Genomic DNA, 15,892 nt, shown 5'->3' on the forward strand with positions numbered 1-15,892 from the left:
AGACAAAGAAGCCAGGGCCTTGGATAGATGGGGAAAGAAAGTTTATACTTCTTCCACTCTTGCTATGAGGGCTTTGAATTGCCAGTTTCACATGTTGAAATACCAAAACTATCTCCTTTCACAATTGAAGGCTAAGGTTGCTGCTCTGGCAGAAGGTATTGATTGTAAAGAGTTGCAAGATTTAGTACATGTTTCTGAACAGGTGGGTAAGCATTCTTTGCAATGTGGTTTTGATGCTGTACAGGCCTCGTCTAGGGTGGCTGCTACTGGGTCAGTTCTTCGTAGGCACGCCTGGCTGAGGGATCAGAATTTGTCTGACCATGTTAAAACAAGGATTTTAGATGCTCCTTTGCAATCTGACGTGTTGTTTGGTTCTCCTGTTGAGGCAGTTTTAAAGAAAATGGAAGACAAGGCTAAGTCTATGCAGACTGTTAAAGATTTTTTGCAGGTCCAGCCTCCAAAGTTTAGTAGAAATTGGCCTACTAAGGGGTGGACGTATCCTTCTTATGATTCCCAGTCTAGGGGTAGATCTAGACGTGGTAGGGGCAGAGCTCAGGGCTCTTTCAGGCCTAGAACAGGAGTTCTCCTGCACAGTCTTCGGTGAGGGCAGGGGTCAGTCCTTTCGTAAACAGACCCAATGACCTACCTTTTCAGCTGCCAGAGCCTTCTCGTCTGGCAGCACCTTTGGGAGGAAGGTTGGCACTTTTCAAAGAAAATTGGAGTTTAATTACCCAAGACAGATGGGTATTGGATATCATACACCACGGCTACAGGTTTTATTTCCATACCTTGCCTCCTTTCAAAGGCATGCCAGACGTTCCTCCTCAACAAAGAATAGAGGCTCACAAGCAAGTTTCTCTGTTGCTCCAAATAGGGGCCATACAGCCGGTCCCTATGCCAGACGTGGGCCTAGGATTTTATTCTCGCCTGTTCCTAGTACCAAAGAAGGGGAACACGTGGAGACCAATTTTGGATTTATCTATCCTCAACACTTATCTGGACATTCCCAAGTTCAAAATGTTGACGTTGCAGCAGCTTTTACCTCTGCTGGGCAAAGATCATTGGATGGTAACTTTGGATCTCAAGGAGGCTTACCTTCATGTTCCTATCAGACTAAGTTACAGGAAGTATCTGCGTTTTCAAGCTGGGACTTTTCACTATCAGTTCTCTGCATTGCCCTTTGGCTTATCTACTGCGCCCAGAGTGTTCACGAAAGTTCTGGCTCCAGTGATAGCTTTCTTCAGGCTAAAAGGAATACAGATCTATCCTTATTTGGACGACTGCCTGATTCTGGCTCAAGGAAGGGAAGAGCTTCTTCATCATTTGGAATATGTGATAGCAGTGCTAAGATGCCTGGGGTATTCTGTGAACGAAATAAAGTCCAGTCTAGTACCCTCTCAGGACATGTGCTTTCTGGGTGTGAGACTGAATACAGCATCCCAGATGGCCTTTTTAACCCCGGACAAACAAAAGAGTCTATCCCTTTACTTCCATCAACTATCTCATCAGTCCGGGCTGACTGCAAGGACAGTCCTTCAAGCCTTAGGGTTCATGGCATCTTGTATTCTGGTGCTTCCCAATGCCAAACTGCATATGAGGAAGCTACAATGGTATCTCAAAAATGTATGGACACAGCACTGCCAGGATCTGGACACTGTCATTCAAATAATACCTTGCATTCAAAAGGAATTTTTGTGGTGGGCTCAGGAATGTCACCTAAACAAGGGACTCTCTGTGACCCGGCCAGAGGCGAGTCAGATTTTAACGACAGATGCCTCAGACAAAGCTTGGGGAGCTCATCTAAATGGAAAGTGGATACAAGACAAGTGGCCTGCCAGACTACAACATCTACATATCAACATGAAGGAGATGTTAGCAGTCCAGTTTGCATTAATAGCTTTCAAGGAATTACTTCTTCCAGGGCAGGTGTTGATTCTAACAGACAACACAACTGTCATGTGGTACATCAACAAGCAAGGGGGAACGCATTCTTATCCTCTATGCAGGCAAGCAATGATTTTGTGGGAGACTGCTCTCAGTTTACAGCTCAATCTTCAGGCAAGGTTTCTGCCAGGAGCACAGAACTCCTTAGCAGATGTGTTGAGCAGACGAATTATGGATCCCCACGAGTGGAAATTGGATCCTCATGTATTTCAGAAATTGACAGTGTCATGGGGAACTCCAGACATAGATCTGTTCGCTTCTCCACTAAACCATCAGCTGCCAAAGTTTTGCACAAAAAGGTTTCATCCCACAGCTTGGAGAGTGGATGCTCTTTCTTTCAATTGGAGCAATCTTCATGTGTATGACTTTCCACCTCTGCCTCTCCTCCCAAAGGTACTTCTAAAGGTCAGACAGGACAAGCCAAGGATGATTTTAATAGCTCCGGATTGGCCTCGACAGCACTGGTACCCATTACTGAGAAGTCTGGTACGGAAGCCTCCATGGCCTTTGCCTTGATTCCACACCTGTTGTCACAGGAGGACAGCCATTTGCTCAATGTCAAGCTTCACTCTCTGCACCTAACAGCCTGGCATATTCTGTTTTGAACCATAGTGGGCCTCCACTTCCTCAGCAAGTTTTGAATGTTATTTTGGAAGCTAGAAGGCCTAGTACAAGGAAAGTGTACGCAGACAAATGGAAGAGATTTTTATTTTGGAGTGCAGCAAAAGATTTTGATGTTTCTGAGCCTAATTTGTGTGTGGCTCTTCAATATCTTACTGAGTTACTAGACAAAGGTTTGTCTTTCTCTTCTATTAAAGTTCATGCTGCAGCAATTTCGCTCACTATGATTGCGACCCACCATTGTTTTCTCATCCTTTGTTCAAGCAATTTCTTAGAGGGGCAAAGAATATAAGACCCCCACGAAGAGCTCCTACTCCTGCTTGGGATCTCAATTTTGTGTTGGAGAAACTCACTCTACAACCTTTTGAGCCTGCAGCTACTTCTGAGTTGAAATATTTGTCATGGAAGACTGCTTTTTTTGTTGGCCATTACCTCTGCAAGAAGGGTTTCTGAATTGCAGGCCCTTATGGCGGTTGAGCCTTTCTTGATTTTCCATAAGGATAGGGTATCATTACGTACTAATCGTTCCTTTATGCCTAAGGTGGTTTCTAGTGTGGCTTTAAACCAAACTATTCATTTGCCTACTTTTTATGCAAATCCCCAAAATAAAGGGGAAAAGATTTTGCACACTTTAGGTGTACACAGGCAGTTGCGTTATTATTTGGACAGAACTAAAGGGTTCAGGCAGTCTCAGCAGTTGTTTGTTTCTTTTGCTTTGAGTTCTCAGGGCAAGCCTGTGTCAAAACAAACTATTTCTAAGTGGATTGGGTTTTGCATTGCTTTCTGTTATTCCCATCATGGCAAGGAGATTCCAGCTGGGATTAGGCCTCATTCCACTAGGGCTACTGCCACTTCAACAGCTTTTTTGAGGGGAGTGGCAACCAAGGATATTTTGGAGGCAGCTACTTGGAGTTCAGTGCATACTTTCTCTAGGCATTATCACCTGCCACTTTACTCTAAATCCAGGGCTGGTTTTGCCACTGCTGTTTTGCAGGGCATTTTGGCAGCTCCTGCTTCCTTGTAGTTAGCCATCCTCCCTTACCTCTGCTTTGGGATTCCACCCAAGTGTAAGGACTGCAGCAATGTGAGATGAAGAACATAGTACAGTTTTGTACCTACCATAAATGTAGATGTTCAAGATCCACATTGCTGCAGTCCAATTTACCTCCCTCCTTCCCCTCTGTAGTTAGAGGTGGTTGTGTGGGTTGGGTTGTACATATTGTGTATATTGTATATATTGTACATATAATTAGTGCAAGGGTGGTTGGTTGGTTGTTTGCTGTCTTTTGGTTTTGACCTTTATTTTTAGGGTCTTCTGACATCTGGGGCAAGAAAAGACTGAGGATATGACGTCGGTCATGCGCATTTGTACCCTGACGTCCTGATGTCAGTCAAATGCGCCTTGACCGACGTCAGCCTTATACTTTGATATTCGGGCCGACCGAGGACAGCGGACTACCCAAGTGTAAGGACTGCAGCAATGTGGATCTTCGAACATCTACATTTATGGTAGGTACAAAACTGTACTTTGGCATTATAATTGTTATTTAACCAAGAAATTATTGTCTTAACAATTGAGGAAAAGTAATATAATTCTAAATCTGGAAGATCAATACCACCCAATGTCCAGTCTTTAATGTGATGGTTTAAAGTCAATTGAGACTTATTAAAACCATTACCAAACCTTTACAAAGGCACTCTATGAGAATCTGCAGGAATGCATGGATCGTGCTATCCCAAGTAAAACCAAGACTCGCTCCTCCAAGAAAAGGAAACCAGTCTGGTGGACCCCTGTCATGAGCAAGCTATACAACAGAAGGAGGAAACTAGTACAGAAAAGAGTAAAATCCCAAGAAGGAAAGACATTCCTGATCAGTATCAGCAAGAAACTATGATTCCTCATTAAATCATCCAAGGCTAGTTTCGAAAGAAAAAAATGCCAATGACTCCAAAGATAACCATAAAGCGTTCTTTAGCTATGTCAAGAACCTAAGTAGAAACTCTCAGATCTGCTCTGAGTTAGTGCAGAATGGCAGAAAAATACACTGAACCGACTGATATTGTCAACATTCTGGCAGACAGGTTTAGTGCAAACTTCACCCCCCTCTCACCCCCTAAAGGGCTCATAACCATACCAGAAGAATGTATGGCCCTGTCTTTCACTGACACATAGGTTAAAACAGCCCTATCCAAAGCCAAAAACACAGCTTCAGTGGGACCAGTTCGTGTCCCAGGCTGTGTCTTACAAGAGCTCCAAAATGAACTAACCCCTCACCTAAACACACTATTCAAACTCAGCCTCTCTACAGGCTATGTACCCACAGAGTGGCACACAGCAACAGTTATCCCACTCCACAAAGGTGGAGCCACAATAGACCCCGGGAACTATCACCCTATAAGCCTGACTTGCCTGGTCTGCAAGGCTATGGAGCGCATCATCATGGAACTCATTAACAGAGACATTTGAAACCTCCAAACCTTGGACCCTACCCAGTTTGGCTTTGTTAAGGGCAGATCATGCCTCCTAAACCTAGTGGACTTCTTTGAGACAGTTACCAAGGCATTAGATGAGCGAAAGGAGGTCCACACAGCCTACTTAGACCTCACAAATGCTTTTGACACTATTCCCCATTCTAGTATTATAAACAAGCTCACCAGCTTGAACATAAACCCCTATGTCATGAGATGGGTTGCCAACTGGCTCATGGATAAAACCCACATGGTGAGAGTTGCAGGCTCTATGTCCAACTCTAAACCGGTTACAAGTGGTGTCCCCCAGGGCTCAGTCCTAAGACTCCTCCTGTTTGGTATATACTTCTCAGAGGTGCAAGAAAGCATAGGAGGACTATGGCTGACCAAGTTCGCAGACGACTGCAAACTAGGGTTCATAATTGATTCTCTGGCTGATACAGACACCCTCCAGAAGGGTCTCACTGAGACGGATACCTAGTGTCAAAATCATGGCCTCAAGCTAAATGCCAAAAAGTGCATAGTCATCCCCTTTGGGAAAAAATAAAGTACCCACAAACTACCACATAGGTGGTAGTCCCCTAAATACAGAAAATGTAATAAGGGATCTGGGGACCCAAGTAGATAGTAATCTCTCCTTTGATAATCAAATTGCCAAGGTGGTTAGAAAATCCTTCTATGTCGCCCACCTAATCACAAAAGGGTTCACATCTAGAACAAAAGGGGTTATTGTGCCTCTCTACTCATCACTCATTAGACCCATCATAGAATACAATGCTCCATTTGGGATGTGCCTTACAAGATACCTGAAACAGCTGGAAAGACCACAAAAGTAACTCAACAAGATGATTACTGGCCTCAAATAGATGCCCTATGCAGCCTGACTCAAGAAACTCCAGCTGTACTCAGTTGTATACTGCTTACTCAGAGGCAGTCTCTGCCTGACATACAAGGCCATGTCCAACCCAGAATTGATGAACATGCTCCACCTAAAAAAAAAAAAAAAAAATCCCGGAGAACCACATGCTCTACAGATATAAACCTCACCACAATGATAAATAGGACATGCTGGAGGGATAGATTCCTGTCACAGAGACTCCCCATGCTTTGGAACAGGATTCCAATATACATCAGGCAAGGCCCCTCACTAACACTCTTCAAGAGAAACCTTGACGGGTGGATGGGAAACAGAAAATTTACCCCAGGGATCACTGCAGTGGCTCTGCTGGACAGTGGTGCAGGGAACTAATGGCTCTGCTGGACGGAGGCACAGGGAACTAATCTAAGGGGGTGGCAAAAGCCAACACATTCTGGCTAGGCTTATAAATGCCCTTGGGCAGATAGCCTAGTATTTACCTATGAACCTATAAAAATCTCAGAAACAAAGAATTATACTCTTTTATATTTTTTGGGGGGAGAGGAGTGAGTGGGATAAAGATTGTAATATATATAGAATTTTAGGAAGAATAATCATTTTAATTAAGGAGAGTCTGTCTTCCATAGTGAAAAAATATTCCATTTATTAAGAGTTTGTTTTATGGAACTTCAGTTATTATTATAATTAAGGCATCAATATTACATGATTGAACAGTGAAATGTTTGAACACGTAATAATCAACCCCTAAATGTCGAAATGCTGTAATGTCGAACGGCATAAAAAAAAAAAGAAAAAAAAACATAAAAATGCCCAAACCATAAAAACTCTCTAAGCAGGGGGGCAAGCCCCACAGCACCCCCCCCACACTGCTGCTACTTAAATGTACCAACTCCGAGATTGCACTACAATGCAGATAATGGAAAACTTCCATGTCCGCACTGTACAGAGATCTCCATTGAGCCATTTGACATTCTGACGGTTTGACATTTAGGGGTCGATTATTACGTGTTTGAACATTTCATTGTTCAATCACATAATATAGACACTAATTAAGGGTTCTTATATCTTTGATGTTATCAGACAAGATTATCTCCAAGTAAATGATTTTACCATCTTTCATAATGCATTTATGCAATTTCTTATCTATCAAAAGTGAAAACAAACACAAAAACTGAACAAAAAAATGAACTAGTGGACTAGTCTCCCAGACACACTCCAACAGTATTCCCAGAATGATCGAAGGAAGCAGTGGAACAATAAAATCATTTTATTAAGCGATAAAAACACTGATAAAATAACTGGTAAGCACTTTTGTTTAATAAACTATTAAACTTGATACCCAACAAGTAGCGTACGGCACCAGGACTCCACGGGTCTACACAGGGATGTATCCAAAATAAATTCCGAAATCTTGCTTGACACAGCTGGTTGAAAAAGGATACTTCCTCGTTATTTCTTTGTTAACGCACTTTATTAAAACGTTTTCGCCTCAATAACAAAAGAGGCTTCATCAGACAATGAGAACACCAGACAGGGTGTCTGGTGTTCTCATTGTCTGATGAAGCCTCTTTTGTTATTGAGGCGAAAACGTTTTAATAAAGTGCGTTAACAAAGAAATAACGAGGAAGTATCCTTTTTCAACCAGCTGTGTCAAGCAAGATTTCGGAATTTATTTTGGATACATCCCTGTGTAGACCCGTGGAGTCCTGGTGCCGTACGCTACTTGTTGGGTATCTTGTTTGTTTATTTCGGTTTACCAAACTATTAAACTTCATCAGACACCATATTCTCTACATCACTTCCTTATATACTCAAATAGTTCAAATTCATTGGATGAAAAAAATGAAAATCAATCAATAAACCCACCACCATAGCCTGCCTAACAGATACAACATACACAATAGAACCCAAACAATTGTATATGTGTATATGTATGTGCTTTCTAAAGGAAAAAGCTTAATAAAATAAAATAAAATACTAAATAAGCATTACTGAAAACTTGCGTATGAAATATACTGACTATAAAGTGCAAAAGTTTTTTTCTCTCCAATGCTTGTAACCTTAGCACTGGGGTGATGGAGCTACGCTCATTTATCCCCAGCTAACTGTCAGCCTGCAAACAGATTTGCCATCTAAGTTCCTTAGATTCTAAAAGTAGCCCCCATGTTTTTTTGTCATTAATTTCAACCTGATCAATGACTAAAAATCTAAACCGATGCTCTAAATTGTCACAAACAAGTTTAGCTAAGGCATTATTTAAGTTATGTTTTCTTATAGCATAGTCATATTCATAAATCCGTTAACTAAATTTCCTCTCTATTTTACCTATGTAAAAGGCTGGGCATGAGTCGCACAATGCTAAGTAAATCACTGCTTTTGAAATGCAGTTATATTTTCCCTTTATATAGTATGTAGAATTTCATACCATAAAATTGTTTGGTACTTGTATTTTATGGCACCATGCACATGCCCTGCACTTAAACATAAAATGCATACTACGACTATTAATAAACTATTTCTCCTTAAATATGTCTTTAAAATTCATTCCCTTTCTGTAGGTAATAACTGGTCTTTCACCTGTTTGTTTTCTAATGTTAGAGTCATCTGTTAATATCTCTTTAAATATGGACCTTACCTTTCTAAAGACTTGACTAAATGTAATGGTTAAAGATCTTGAAACATCGACGACTTGTTCAGTACCATACTTTTGCATGTCTGTAGTTATACCAGGCTCTACCATAGAATAAACAACCTCTTTAACTATTGCATCTATAGACTGACATTCATCTTCCAGAATGGGCTGAAAATGTCCATTCATTCTTTTCCTTGTGACTTCCTGAATCAAGCCGTCAATTAATTCTACAGGGTATGCTCTTGTAAGGAAAATTGAGTGTAAAGTATTACACTCCTGAATAAAATCTTTGTGTCTGGTGACCATTCGAGCTGTCCTAACTAACTGTCCCTTCACTACAGACTTTTTGTGATGTTGAAGATGTGAACTACTGTAGTGAAGGAAACGGTTAGAATAAGTCTCTTTCCTGTGAATTGTGGTGACATATTTCCCCATTCACTTCATCCTTAAATAAGTGAACATCCAAATAATTAATAAAATTGAAGTTCACATTCAAAGTGAATTTAAAGAATGAAATGGTGTTATTTATGTATTCCAGGAATTGCTCGAGTGTAGCCAGTGATCCCTTCTATATAAGACAAATATCATCCTGGAACCTGTGGTATGTCCTAATGTAGTTATTGTGGGAGGACTGAAAAACAAAATGTTTTTCCCAATACGCCATGACTGCATTGGCGTATGCCCCACCACAAGGTGAACCCATGGCAATACCCCTTTTCTGTAAATAGTACTTGTTGTTGAATGTTATATAATTATTACTAAGTACCAGCTCTAATAGCTCCAATATTAGGGTAAAAGTATCATGGGGGGGTCCTATGTTCTATAAGTATTTTATGGACCCACTCCAGCCCAATATCCTGTGGTATAACTGTGTAAAGATCACATACATCTATGGTCACCAGTATATCTGTTTGGCTGTATTGTATTTTGTTTAAGTAAGCCAAAAAGGTCCATGAATCCTTACAAATCTGAAGTTCTTCTTTTGGTATTTTCTTTAATTCAAAATCTAAATATTGTGCACAGGCGGAGGTTATTGAATCCCTCCCATCCACTAAAGGTCTCATAGGGGGATGGTGTGGACTTTTATGGATTTTGGGGATTCTAAAAACACTGGTATTCTAGGGGTCAGAATGTTGAGATAGTTGGATAAGTGTATATCTATCCTTCTTTCGAGGAAAATGTCACTTAACTGAGTATAGATCTTCCAATATGCTCCATTTAGTTAATTAAGTATAGTCACCTCATATGTATCAGTCTCTAACAGCTCATTCATTTTGTTATTGTACATGTCCTAGCTCATAATGACTACCCCACCCCCTTATCAGGTTTCATAATTCTTATTTTTTCTTTTTGCAAATTCTTTACAAGTTGCCACTCATTTTTGTTAAGATTCATCTTACCATCTGAGAGCCTGCTTTTACATTTATGCATGTTCATTAAATCTAGTTCACATCATTTTTCATACATGACTAGTCTAGGATGGAGGGGTGGGTTAAAAGTCAAACTGATCCCATATGTGTTCTTAGTGTGGGTGTTGTCAACATTATTTTGATATAATAAGGAAAGGTTCAATTTTCTCAAATACAACTTTAAGTCTATCATGATGTCATAAACTTAAATGAATGGGTTGGAATAAATCTCATGCCCCAAGATAACAAGTTTTCAACATTAATATCAACATGCACATGACAGAAATTATAAACTTTAAAGTCATTTTGCACATTCAAAACAATGGTACATCCACCAAATTGGCTTTCATGGTCATTTAAAATCACACCATCGTGGTCAACAACCTGATGCAAAAAACTTATGTCCTCCAGTTTTTGTTCCTAGGTCTGGCTCCCTGAAACCTTGCTCTTTGAAACCCCAGTTGTTGCTCTTGTCTGCCATTAGAGTCATTCTTATTTCTAATTCTCTCCGACCTTCTTAGCCCTGGGTATTCATTGTCATAGTCCGAGGTTACTCCATGTTCTTCTAAGTCAGTCACATTCCCCAAATCCTGGTTGTTGTCATAATTATTTACATGAAAGTTTTTCCTATTATTATAATGTCTACATTTGTTCTGAAAGCTAGGTGGTTTTGGGTAGGCTAAGCCGTTCACATACTCATTTAAGTCACTGTTAATTTTCTTATTTTTTCCAGCTTTTAACTTTTCTGTGTATTGCTCTATGCTATTATAAATTCTCAGATGCTCGTACTTGAATTGTTCATATTAAGCATCTTCCGTTATGTTTTTGTCCAAAACAGTCAAGACTTTACCGAGTATTTCAACCTCTTTATCATTATATTTAATAAGCAATTCAAGCAATTCAGTACCAAACCTGTCGAACACTTTTAACAGGTCAACATGTAAAGCTGAATTATTAGACAACCCAGTGGGGTATTTCCAAATGCGTAAACCCTTGGGAACAATATTACATCGAATACATTCCATCAGGTATGCATTTTCAAGATGCAGTTTTTTACATTTTAACAACTTATTGTCAAAATCGTTTAGCTTACCCTCCAAGGTGGAGCCAGTCTGTTCCTGTCCTGGATTAAAGGAAGAACCAATACCCAACCAATCATTAAGTAATGGAATTTCTCACCTGTTGGAAAAAGCAGTTCCTTGTCTATAAACACCATTAGTAGCAATTCCTTGCCAGGCGACTTCCCTAGTAATTCAGACTGTGCATTTCCAGCTACAGGACCAGAAGGTTCCTGCAAGTTGAGTTGTGAGGCAGCAGCAGGGCATAGTGGTGTAGAGTTAAAGTCAAACGCTGATCTTTGGCTCCCCCTTGTGGATGATTCACAGTGGGAGGAATTTCTCCAGCTGAACCAATCTGGTCATAAAAAAACGAAGTAGTGGACTAGTCTCCCAGACTCACTCCAACAGCATTCCCAGAATGATCGAAGGAAGCAGTAGAACAATAAAATCCTTTTATTAAGCAATAAAAACACTGATAAAATAACTGGTAAGCGCTTTCCTTTAATAAAATATTAACCTTCGTCAGACTCCATGTTCTTTACATCACTTCCTTATATACTCAGTTCAAATTCATTGGATGAAAAAAATGCAAATCAGTCAATAAACCCTCCACCATAGCCTGCCTAAAAGGTACCACATACACAATAGAACCCAAAGAATTGTATATGTGTATATGCTTTCTAATGGAAATTGTTTGAAAAATTACATTACTCGAGTATTAATTGTAAGTACTCCCAATCAGCTGCATCAAACACACTTCTGATATTCCGATTAACCAAAGTTAGTTCTTTTTTTTTAATTATTAGTATAATCAATTATTAATAGTATTCTCTTGGTATTGTTATAGGTGTTCCTGTTTATTATAAACCCAGTCTGATCATTGTTTATCAACACTGGAAGGAACTGTTTTATTCTAGATGCTTAGATTGCCATGAATATTTTATTATCTATATTTAATAATGAAATTGGTCTATATGAAGAACATTGTGTTGAGTCCTTGTGAGGTTTTAAAATTGGGTATATTAGGGTGCATTTCCGGGATGGTGGTACCTTTGTAAGTCCTATAACTATTGAAAATACCTCTAGTAAAACACTCAAAGCATCCTTAGTCATAATTTTGTATACTTCAGGTATTATGACAGAATTTCTAGGTGCCTTATTGGGTTTTAATTTATTAAATTTGAATTCTGAGTTCAGACATTGATATAGGCTTGTCAGTTATTTTTATCTGATCCTCTAACAGTCTATTTTCAGTATGTTTTTATGAATGTTTTAATTAGATCTTGTTTATCCATTGTTGCTTTGTGTTGCTTAATTTTATTAAAATGAGACCTGAAAACATACAGGATATCTTCTATTTCAGTAACCTTCTTTTTACTACTAGTGAAGTATAATTCTTTGATGTGGTTATATTTGACAGTCATTTTTGTTCTAGTAGCCAATTTATGCATGGATTTAGGATTTATAGAATAATTATATTTTAATCTTTTCTAAATTTATCATAGTTTCATGTTGTAAAATTTCTAAATATGTGCTGTTTAAGTGATTTAGTTCTTCCGTTAATTTATAATTTCCTTTTTGACTATCTATTTTTAACTTATCAACTTTCTCTTGTAAATCTATCAATTCTTTGCCCATTGTTTCTTTTTTGTGAATACCAACTTGTACTTTTGCCAAAAAGGTATGCTTTGAAATAGTCCCATACAAAAATCTCTGAGGTGTTACCTGTATGATTAATTTCAATAAAAGTTTGAATTTCTTTATTAAAGAATTCCTTGAAATCTTTCATATTTGTTATATATGCAGGAATATTTTTAACTGGGATATTATTACTAGAATTCAACATAATTTCAAATGCTATATGATAATACAGTGGGCAAGAGACTACTTTAGCATTATCTATTCTACTAGTGATCTCATTTGAATCATATACTCTATCTATTCATGGTTGTGTTCCATGCCTGTGTGAGAAATGTGTAAAGAAGAGTGAGTTTGATACTGAAAACTTATTTATTTCTCTCATATAAGTCAGTGAACTCCTTCAAAGCCTTGGCTGAGGCAGATTTTCCTTTTATAGCTATTGTTGGTATCCTTATCAGATAAAATACAATTAAAGTCACCTGCAACATATCCATTTTCAAGTGCATGCATGCAGGACACACAAGATTCTGAGTTAAATACATGTTCAATCACTAACAAGTGCCTTCCCTTTGGTTGTGTTTTTACATGGATTATAATGGGATGAAGACTAACTGGGCATTAAACATACTAATACATCCAATCAGCTCTTTCCATAGCACACCACCGAGCAACTGGTTTGTGAGATCAATGGCGAAGTGTTTGCACATGAGAGCTTCACATTGAATGAGTTCAACTTGAACTTGAGAAGTACTTATGCATGTAGTCTATGGCAGTTTGAAATGTTGTGTCATCATATTTAAAATATAAAATCACTATTGCTATTGCATTCCCCATTTGCTTGGAGTTAAGCGAAGAGTTAACATGGGTCTCTGCTTAATTTGGAAAAAAAAGTGATTCTTATATTGACTCACCTTCCATTGTGAAAACACATTAAGTGAAGAGACATGGCAGTCAGCACTTTGGGCAGTACTGAATGTAAGAAAAACACCAGCTGCCCAGCTTTCTCTGTGGCAACAGCAGGTGTAAAAGCAGGGAACTTGTATTTTGAGAACAAATTGCATGGAGTTAGAATCCAGCTCAATCTAATTTTTTACACATGTTGTCAGGATGGTATTACATAAGAAACGTGATAAGTTTTTGAAAATGTTAGAAACAATAAGTGCAGTGAATTAATTTATAAAATCAAACATTAGTCAATTGATTTATGTCAACAGTACAGATATGGATTGGCATTTTTATACATTCATCAATCTAAGTAAATGTTAGCGTAAAAAAATAGCTACGAACCAACAAAACAAATCAACAGTAAAAGCAAGGCAGGGCAAGCTAACTGTAGAAAACAGTAGTGTACTAATACAAGCACAACTTAAGTCTAAAACAATAAAGGTAGTGAATAGCAATAAATGGCAGTGAACAACAAAAAACTGCACCGATTGTAAAGCTAAGTATTTTTGTCCTTCAATCAGAACTTCTTCAGAGTTACAATACAATGAAAACATACCCCTTAAATAGTAAATTAATCTGACTCAAACTGTTTCACATGCACACTTAAAAAAGAAAATTTATAATAAATTCAATGTTTATCATGATAAATAATAAAAAGCTATTAAATAATAAATATTGTTCATCTAGTTTTCTTCTTAGGAGATCAGTGCCTTATAAGCCAGGGATTTGGGGTTTGGGTACCATCTAAGGTGATATAATCTTGGGGTGCCCGTGGTGGTACAGCGGTTAGCATTGTCACCTCACAGCAAAAGATTCTCCAGTTCGATTCTCATCTGGGGTGCCTTCTGTGTGGAGTCTGCATGTCCTCCCTGAGGTCACATGGATTTCCTCTGGGTGCTCTAGTTTCCTCCCACATTCCAAAGACATGCAGCAGGTGGATTGGACACTCTAAATTGGCCATATGTGAGAGTATATGTGCGAGTGAATTGTACAAATTAATTACCATGGCAGGGTTAGCCAAATTATTAGAATATTAATATATTTTTTACTTTTACATTAACTTTACTTTTTAAAAACAGCAAACTATGACTGAGAATTGTTCTAAGTAATCCTTGCAATATGCATATATTGCACACATGCTTTTACAAATAATACAGATTAATTTAACATGGCATTTATGCCAATTTTGTTGACATTAATATTTAATATTTTTTAATTATTTTATAATGTTTTTGGTACCTGTGGGATATGAACCCACAACATCTGAACACACTGTTACAATTGACTCCTACAATTACCTTGAGCTACAGAATGTAGCAGGCATGCTTGATTTTACAGTTAAGATATGTATGCATAATTTCCTACTAATGTATAGAAGAACAGTACTTTTAATAAAATAATTATTTTGAGATACATGCATGCCACTTTCTTCTCTTAGTCTTTCTAAATGTTCACCATGGGCTTTCCTGTTAGCTGCAATCTCCTGGGCAGCTGTAAAATAAAGAGGAGTGAAAAAGGGAAGAACATTATGTGTACCAGTCTTGACTATCTCCAGCTTTGTAAATAATTTAAAGTATCTTTATCTGTATACATACACAACTGTGGGATGTCATCAGTCCTAAAGTCATCTAGCCATTGATTGAGTTGTGCCTTCTTGCACCTTTTCAGATTATTATAATGGTGACTGCATTGCTGTCCAGTGTGTGGAATGCAAGCTGTACTGGAAAGAACTTGGCAAAAATATTCCAAGCCTTTGATTTATATTGAGACCCAGTATAGCCCCCCCTGCAAAAGTCTACAGCTGCGGCACTTTACAAATGAGTCCAATGAATATTCTGCATTCCACTACACCCTATCCTTGAGCTCTAAATTGGGCACCTTCATTTCTAGCCCCTGCCATGTCCGCGCAGGTCAAACAGCAACAGTTAAAGTGTTTTCCTGCCAATTCATGATATCACATTTTATGGCTAGTGCACAAACACAAAAATTGATGCCAACCATGTTTTCACAATGTTAAACAATGCCAAATAGAAAGGAAGGCAGTTTATAAAATAGGAAGGGTAATGTGACAGTTGGTATTAGTTTGTGAGTTGGATGCTGCTATAACTGTTAGATGACTTAAGTTTTCAGACGTGTTGGGGGTCTAAATTTTATAACCTAAAACATTTTTTTGTGTGGCTTTACATACTGATAAAAGTAATTTGTACAGTGTGAGATTCAAACCTATGTAAAATAGACAGTGCATATTCTTCCACATATGTGTTTTATCCTGCTTGCCACAGAAGACGTGTTTGTC

This window comes from Protopterus annectens, chromosome 14.part0 (genome assembly GCF_019279795.1).
Source record: "Protopterus annectens isolate FY-2018-M chromosome 14.part0, PAN1.0, whole genome shotgun sequence".
NCBI lineage: Eukaryota > Metazoa > Chordata > Ceratodontiformes > Protopteridae > Protopterus > Protopterus annectens.